We start from the raw sequence: 6375 nt of genomic DNA, 5'->3' as shown, positions 1-6375 counted from the left end.
TCTCAACTCCCCGTCCGACTTACGGTCCTCTTTGTGCCATCGCAACAACATGGCATGCTCTTTGTTCCTGAACAGACGTTTCAACCGTGGTATTATAGGAGCATACCACATCACCTTGGCGGGAACCCTCTTCCTGGGTTTCTCGCCGTCAACATCGTCAGCAGGGTCATCGCCTCTGATCTTATAACGCAATGCAGTGCATACCGGACATTCATTCAAATTCTCGTATTCACCGCGGTAGAGGATGCAGTCGTTGATGCATGCATGTATCTTCAGAACCTCTAAACCTAGAGGGCAGACAACCTTCTTTGCTTCGTACGTACTGGCGGGCAACTCGTTATTCTTTGGAAACGTATTCTTCAACATTTTCAGCAAGTCTTCAAATGCCGAGTCAGCTACACCTGCCTGTGCCTTCTATTTCAGCAAATCCAGTGTGCAGCCCAGCTTTTTCAGACCATTATCGCATCCTGGGTACAGCGACTTTTTGTGATCCTCTAACATGTGATCCAAATTCTCCCTCTCCTTTTCAGTTTCGCAGCGTCTCCGTGCATCAGCAATGGTCCGACCAAGATCATCAACGGGCTCATCACGTGCCTCTTCTTCACCTTCCCCTTCACCTTCCCCTTCACCTTCAGCATCCTTCATGAAAGTATCACCGAAATGATCAAGATAGTTTTCATCGATGAAATCATCCCCTTCTTCATCATCTTCCATTATAACCCCTCTTTCTCCATGCTTGGTCCAACAATTATAGCTTGGCATGAAACGGTGCCGAAGCAGGTGCAGGTGAACTTCTCTTGAGGAAGAGTAACCCTTCTGATTCTTACAGTCAACACATGGACAGATAACAAAACCCTTCTGCTTGTTCGCATTAGCCACTACGAGGAAATCTTTCAAACCCGTAGTGAACTCGCCGGAGAGTCGGTTACCGTACATCCATTGCCGATTCATCTGCATTATTATAATATAAAATATATAATTAACCATCATGCATTTGTTAAACTAACTAGCTACAAACAATAGAAATTAATTAAACAATGAACTACACACATGCATATTTTATCAATGACACATATGAAAGGTTCAAGTTGCTAACTGCGATCGAGGAGGAAAAAATAAATGAGGAAGCTCAAGTGTGGCTCCGACACTTCATATCATGTTTGTTTCATGCTCTTGGGGCATTTCATCAAACACTTTGTGTGCATAAGAGGAGCCAAAAGCAAACCTAACACCCCCTTGTGAAGTTTGTGAAGAGAAGTGACACCAAATGGCTAAGTGCAGTGGGCTGAACGGTATATATAGGGGTGGGGCTTTAGTCGCGGTTGGCCTGGCCACCGAGCGCCCTGGGCCTAGGCCTTTGGTCGCGGTTCGCCTCCCGAACCGCGACTAAAGACTCCATTAGTCGCTGTTCCTATATTTTCGCGACTAATGGTGCTGGACGGAAGCCTCTTTTTCTACCAGTGAATGCAGAAGATGACATACATTGGGCCCAAGTGATTGCTGGCAAGCAACCCACGGCATAATACTCCCCGTGTCAATTAGGACTTAAATCTCTGTGGTGGGTTTCCAAGTTCCACCTGAGTCAAATATGGCCTGCAAATCCAAATATAAGTTATATAATTTAATAATATCATATTGTGTTAGAATAGTTTGACATAGGATAAAGATAAGACTTTGTTTAATTTGGAGCAGATGCATTACAGTTTATGGATTGTATTTTTATAAATTAAAATCACAGTATGTACTAGTAAAATAATATGAATAGGCTACAAAAAAGTTGTGCTTTTAGGATCCCTGATTGGCAATCAACTGCGGAAGACCAAGTTGGTATCTACTCACGATTGGGTATTATTGTTATCTTTAAATTTCCAGCCAATGGATTTCTGCCAAATATGGAGACTTCGAGAAGCTGATTGAAAAAGAAAAAGTATATTGCTGATTACAGAGGTACTCAGCCATAATTCGTTGTATTCTACTCTTTTGAAAGTTTCAAGTGGATACAAGATACTACGCCACACTTTGAAGCTAAATTTGAAACCTATGGAAGCCAGTTACATTCCAGCAATCCCAAACTATAAAAGAGAAGCTGCAGCAGTAAAAATGTGCTGGTGTATGTAAATAGATAGAATGGGGCGACAGATAGGTACATACTACTCATACAACCTCAAGTTGGTCCCCTTCGTATAAAATTTGAGAGAAAGGTAGAGTTTCACTTAGCAGATTGACATATTCCTATTACGGAAAAAAATACTTAGCAAATTGACTATGTTTGGAAATGCAGAACATATCCATATTAGCTGAAATTACTAAAAGGATTAAGGCTGTTGCCGTACCCGCCTGGTGAAAGCAGTCCCCGCGCGCACATTTTGGACAGCACGATCATGCCTCCAAGCCAGCATGGTACGTCCGTTTAGGTAGATAGAATAAGTTACCGGTACACTATATTTTATCTCTAATCTCACTGACATACTGGTCCATCCGTGTGGCATCGTTACTGGGCAAACAGTTCATCCGGTGAAAAAAGCGGCGTGCAATTCATCGCTCTCCCACATCGCTGCCCCGGCCCCCTTCTTCTCTATCTCGACTCCCGCAGTCATGCCGCCGGAAGCCCCATCCCAGCACCTCACCAGCCTCCCAAGCCTCCCCAGCCCCACTGCTTGCCGCCGCAGCTCACGTGTCCTCTCCCCGTTCTATTCCTCCTCTGAAGCAGTCGTCCCACACCTCCAATTGCCGCCACGGGCAAACCCTAGGTCCTGTTCTGTGCTCAAGGAAGCACTGTTCTAGGCGGGGATCGGGGCCGTAGAGTCGTTGCACAAGAGGACGAGCCGACGCTGAGAAGGCACCGCGGGAGGCACGGGGTCAGGAGGAGTGCTTGGAGGCGCTGCTCGAGGCGGGGGTCGTGTGACGCGGAATTAGCCTGTGTAGAGGAGGCATGGGGACGAGAAGCTCTGGCCTGTGGGGCAGCACTGCGAGGGAGAGGGAGGCGCTTGGCTTGCTCTAAGTAAAATCTTCCTGCCCGTCCTTCCCTAGCGACGAGGATAGGCGCTTCCTCCTCAGGCCGGCCAACCACCAAATACATGCTCTTCATCTTCTGTTCTTCCTCTATTTCTTGGCCGCACTGATCCAGCGCCTTGGGACTTTAAGATTGCAGAGATAGTATTTCTTTCCTAGGGATTTTCAGGTATGATTGTTTCTCATGTGCCGCAAATTCTATTTTGTTCTTGATTTTGTTATGTATTTTCTGGTTTCTGGCTTCTATTAGGAAAATTATATGGTAAAAGTGTGCTCCTTGCATGATTGAGAATAGTTATTAGACTGATAATGTATTATTTTTCTGCAGTTTTTCCGTAGTAGCAAGAGATGATTGCTAGATGTGAAGCATCTCATTTCTTGCATATGTGCATAATATTTTTCCTGCAATTGAAGTATACCAGATCGCAGTCGCCTTAAATTTGCAGGCTCTGCCGCCACTGGCCTGGTGAGGGCCACCATCAGCTATGTCCGTTGTCCCTAGGCATACCTGCCACAGTTGTTATGCCACGTATCAAGGTAGGTTTTGTTATTGACCTTTGATTCAACTTGCCATCGCTGAGATTTGTCAACTCCATGTCTATAGTTCTTAGTTCTTTGGAGATATTCTATAGGCTAGCATTGTTATTGATAAGGGATGGCCGGTACTACTGCATGCTAGGGATAGAGTTTAGTTCAGAATCGATAGCAAGTTCAGTTTTGTAGTTTGGTGCAGTGACCTCGGACTGAATAATCTGTTTCGTACTTTCGTAGTTTCAAGTTAGTCTTTAAATATAAATTGTATAAGTTGCTGCAAGCTTTCCATAGAGTATCTAAGTGTGCAATTTGTCTAGATGGTTCGGGAGCAGCAATGTTACTAAACTCAAAGTGGTTATTTGCAGTGAAAGAAAAACCCCAACTGCTAAGATTCTCTAAATACTGTTAGTTTTACATGTGTAGCAATTAAAGAATGCCTCTCAAGCTCCAGTTAAAGTATACTATCTATTTCTGTTGCATATGAAACCATCGTATCGTTGTTACCTCCAGATTTGGTTAATATATATTTCAAATAGTGTTAATCACATGTTCTATTGCTCACATCTTGCAGATTATGAACTCTTCCTTCTGGCTGAGGTTATGCAATTCTCTGAAGAATGCCCCTCAAGGTGCAGGTAAAAGTATATTATCTATTTCTGTTACACTTGCAACCATTGAATTGTCATACCTTCAGATTTTCTTGATATATATTTCAAATAGTATTAATATTTTCTGAGGTTATGCTTGAAACCATTGAACTGAGGTTATGCAATTCTCTGAAGAATGCCCCTCAAGCTGGAGGTAAAAGTATATTATCTATTTCTGTTACACTTGAAGCTGTATGTTCTGTTGATCAATATTTTGTTGTCTAATGAAAGATTGTCAAGTGTATTTTTTTAGATCAAAATTTTCATGTGCATTTGAGTAGTACTCTTGAGCTTCCGATTATTCTGTTTGTCGTCCTATGTAGGCATACCTTTTCAGATAGTCTTATGTCAAGGTAAGCTATTCTAAAATAGAAGCATACTTGTGTCACAACAATGTATATACACACCGGGTTCCAAAGTATCAATAAAGGTGTGCAAAAGTACACAGGTTGATCTAATGTTCCCTAATAGATTGTATTTGCACAGAGCCATATATTTATCAACCATTTTTGTTGAGCCGTTGAGTAGGGTGATGCTATCAACCACTGGGCTCAACACAAGTTCATTCTATTCTTTTTCCAGCATTTCTACTGCTGAAGACCTCTGAAGAAGATACTTTGCATAATAACATAAATCTACTTAGATGATAAGCCATCCATAATATTCTTTGTCGTTCAACACATCTTATTTTAGTTACATGTTCATGTGACATGATCTTATAACAATGGAATTGCTACAGATTTATATATTGAATGCCATCTCCCTTCAAATTAACCGCTGGAGACTTGGAGAATTTCACTGCTAAACTTTCTATTGTTGATCACACATTTATGCGCTCAAAACTGTACATACATGTTCTGGGAACTATCTCTTCTTTTTTACTCTCCTTTTGTTGAAATAGTGAGATCAAGGAAGAAAACAAAAGTGGACAAGGATATCAAGCAATATACAGAGGACATGGAGGCCGGACTACTATCTGGAGAGGAGAAAGGCCTCAATTCCGCTGCCAGGGCATGGAGGGAGGTATCAGATTTTGCCATTTGATCCAAACAAGAAGGTTGCAAAGCCACGCCAAGGCGACTTAAAGTCCCAGGTGCCTCTGAAATTGAAGAGATAGTTGCAGCCATGTGTTTATTCGGAAAATCACAGTGGTCTAAGTTTAGAAATTGGAATAGTAGCATCTGTCAACATTGACCAGCAGATTAGCTCGATGCAGTGTTCTCTATTACTTCTTATTTTGTTACATTAGCCTTCTTGGTACTGGCCTGAGTCACCGATTTACACGGCCATATAGAGAGACTATGGAGAGATGAGCCAGCAGCTGATTTGTACACTATTGTGTGCATACATACACATGGCCTGTTGAGTAGTGTAGCAGCAAGAGTCTCCCTGTAGGACCGGGGTGTTTTGTCAAGCATACCATGTGATGGAAGTGCGTTTCATTTTTTTTCTTTTTTACGGAAAGGCAGTGGGAGCTCTTACATCGATACAATTAAACAAAATTTCCTCTTTCCTTTACTATATTTGAATGCCAATTAGTTTTGGTTTAATTCAAACTTCATAAAGTTTGACAAACTATATACATAAAAGAGGTAATAACACCAGACAACTTGGTACAAAAACTTAAAAGTTAAGGTGAATCAACCCACTAACTTGTGAGGCAGTGCAAAACTGGTCATAATCACCCGGTCCTAATTCGTGGCACTGATGCTTTTGTGAAACTTCACAAATGGACAGCCGAAGCAAAAGTAACTTTGGCTGTTGTTAGTTTGAAGTAGAAGCTTAAGGTCAACATAACGAGAAGATTTTATTCTCATCTATTTCTATGGCCTTTAATATTTAGTTGCATCTATGAGATTTTTAGTTTCTTCAATCCAAAAAAATTCAAGAAATACCAGATAAGTGTGTGACTTGTGATGCACCAAGTAAACCCGAGTTTATGTTAGCGTAGAATCTATAATATGTCTATTGATACCTGCCTATGCGGTGCCTTGTCAGCAATTTTTTATGATTGACAAATCTGGCCTTGTGCTTCTCTTTTTTACGCTAACAAATAAGATCAGTTTCCACGAACTTCCTTAAGTTATTTGATTGGAATTTTCTGGAACCAATGCAGGGTTTAGATGAACTTTTTCAAGTTATCCAATTCGAATTTTTAGGAGCTACATTGTCTATTTATTTG

The 6375-nt window shown here is 41.6% G+C and overlaps 1 long non-coding RNA gene across 1 annotated transcript; it reads left to right on the top strand.

Moving 5' to 3' along the window:
• The first annotated feature begins 2541 nt into the window (after window positions 1-2541).
• Window positions 2542-5656, top strand: LOC127293813 (uncharacterized). Its single transcript, XR_007846148.2, has 3 exons — window positions 2542-3181; window positions 3341-3549; window positions 4118-5656. It is a non-coding gene; the product is annotated as an uncharacterized lncRNA (long non-coding RNA).
• Window positions 5657-6375: the final 719 nt, after the last annotated feature.

This window comes from Lolium perenne, chromosome 4, assembly GCF_019359855.2.
Source record: "Lolium perenne isolate Kyuss_39 chromosome 4, Kyuss_2.0, whole genome shotgun sequence".
Classification (NCBI taxonomy): Eukaryota; Viridiplantae; Streptophyta; class Magnoliopsida; order Poales; family Poaceae; genus Lolium; species Lolium perenne.
The sequence above is the reverse complement of the archived record's forward strand: the minus strand, read 5'-3'. Positions and strand labels throughout refer to the sequence as shown.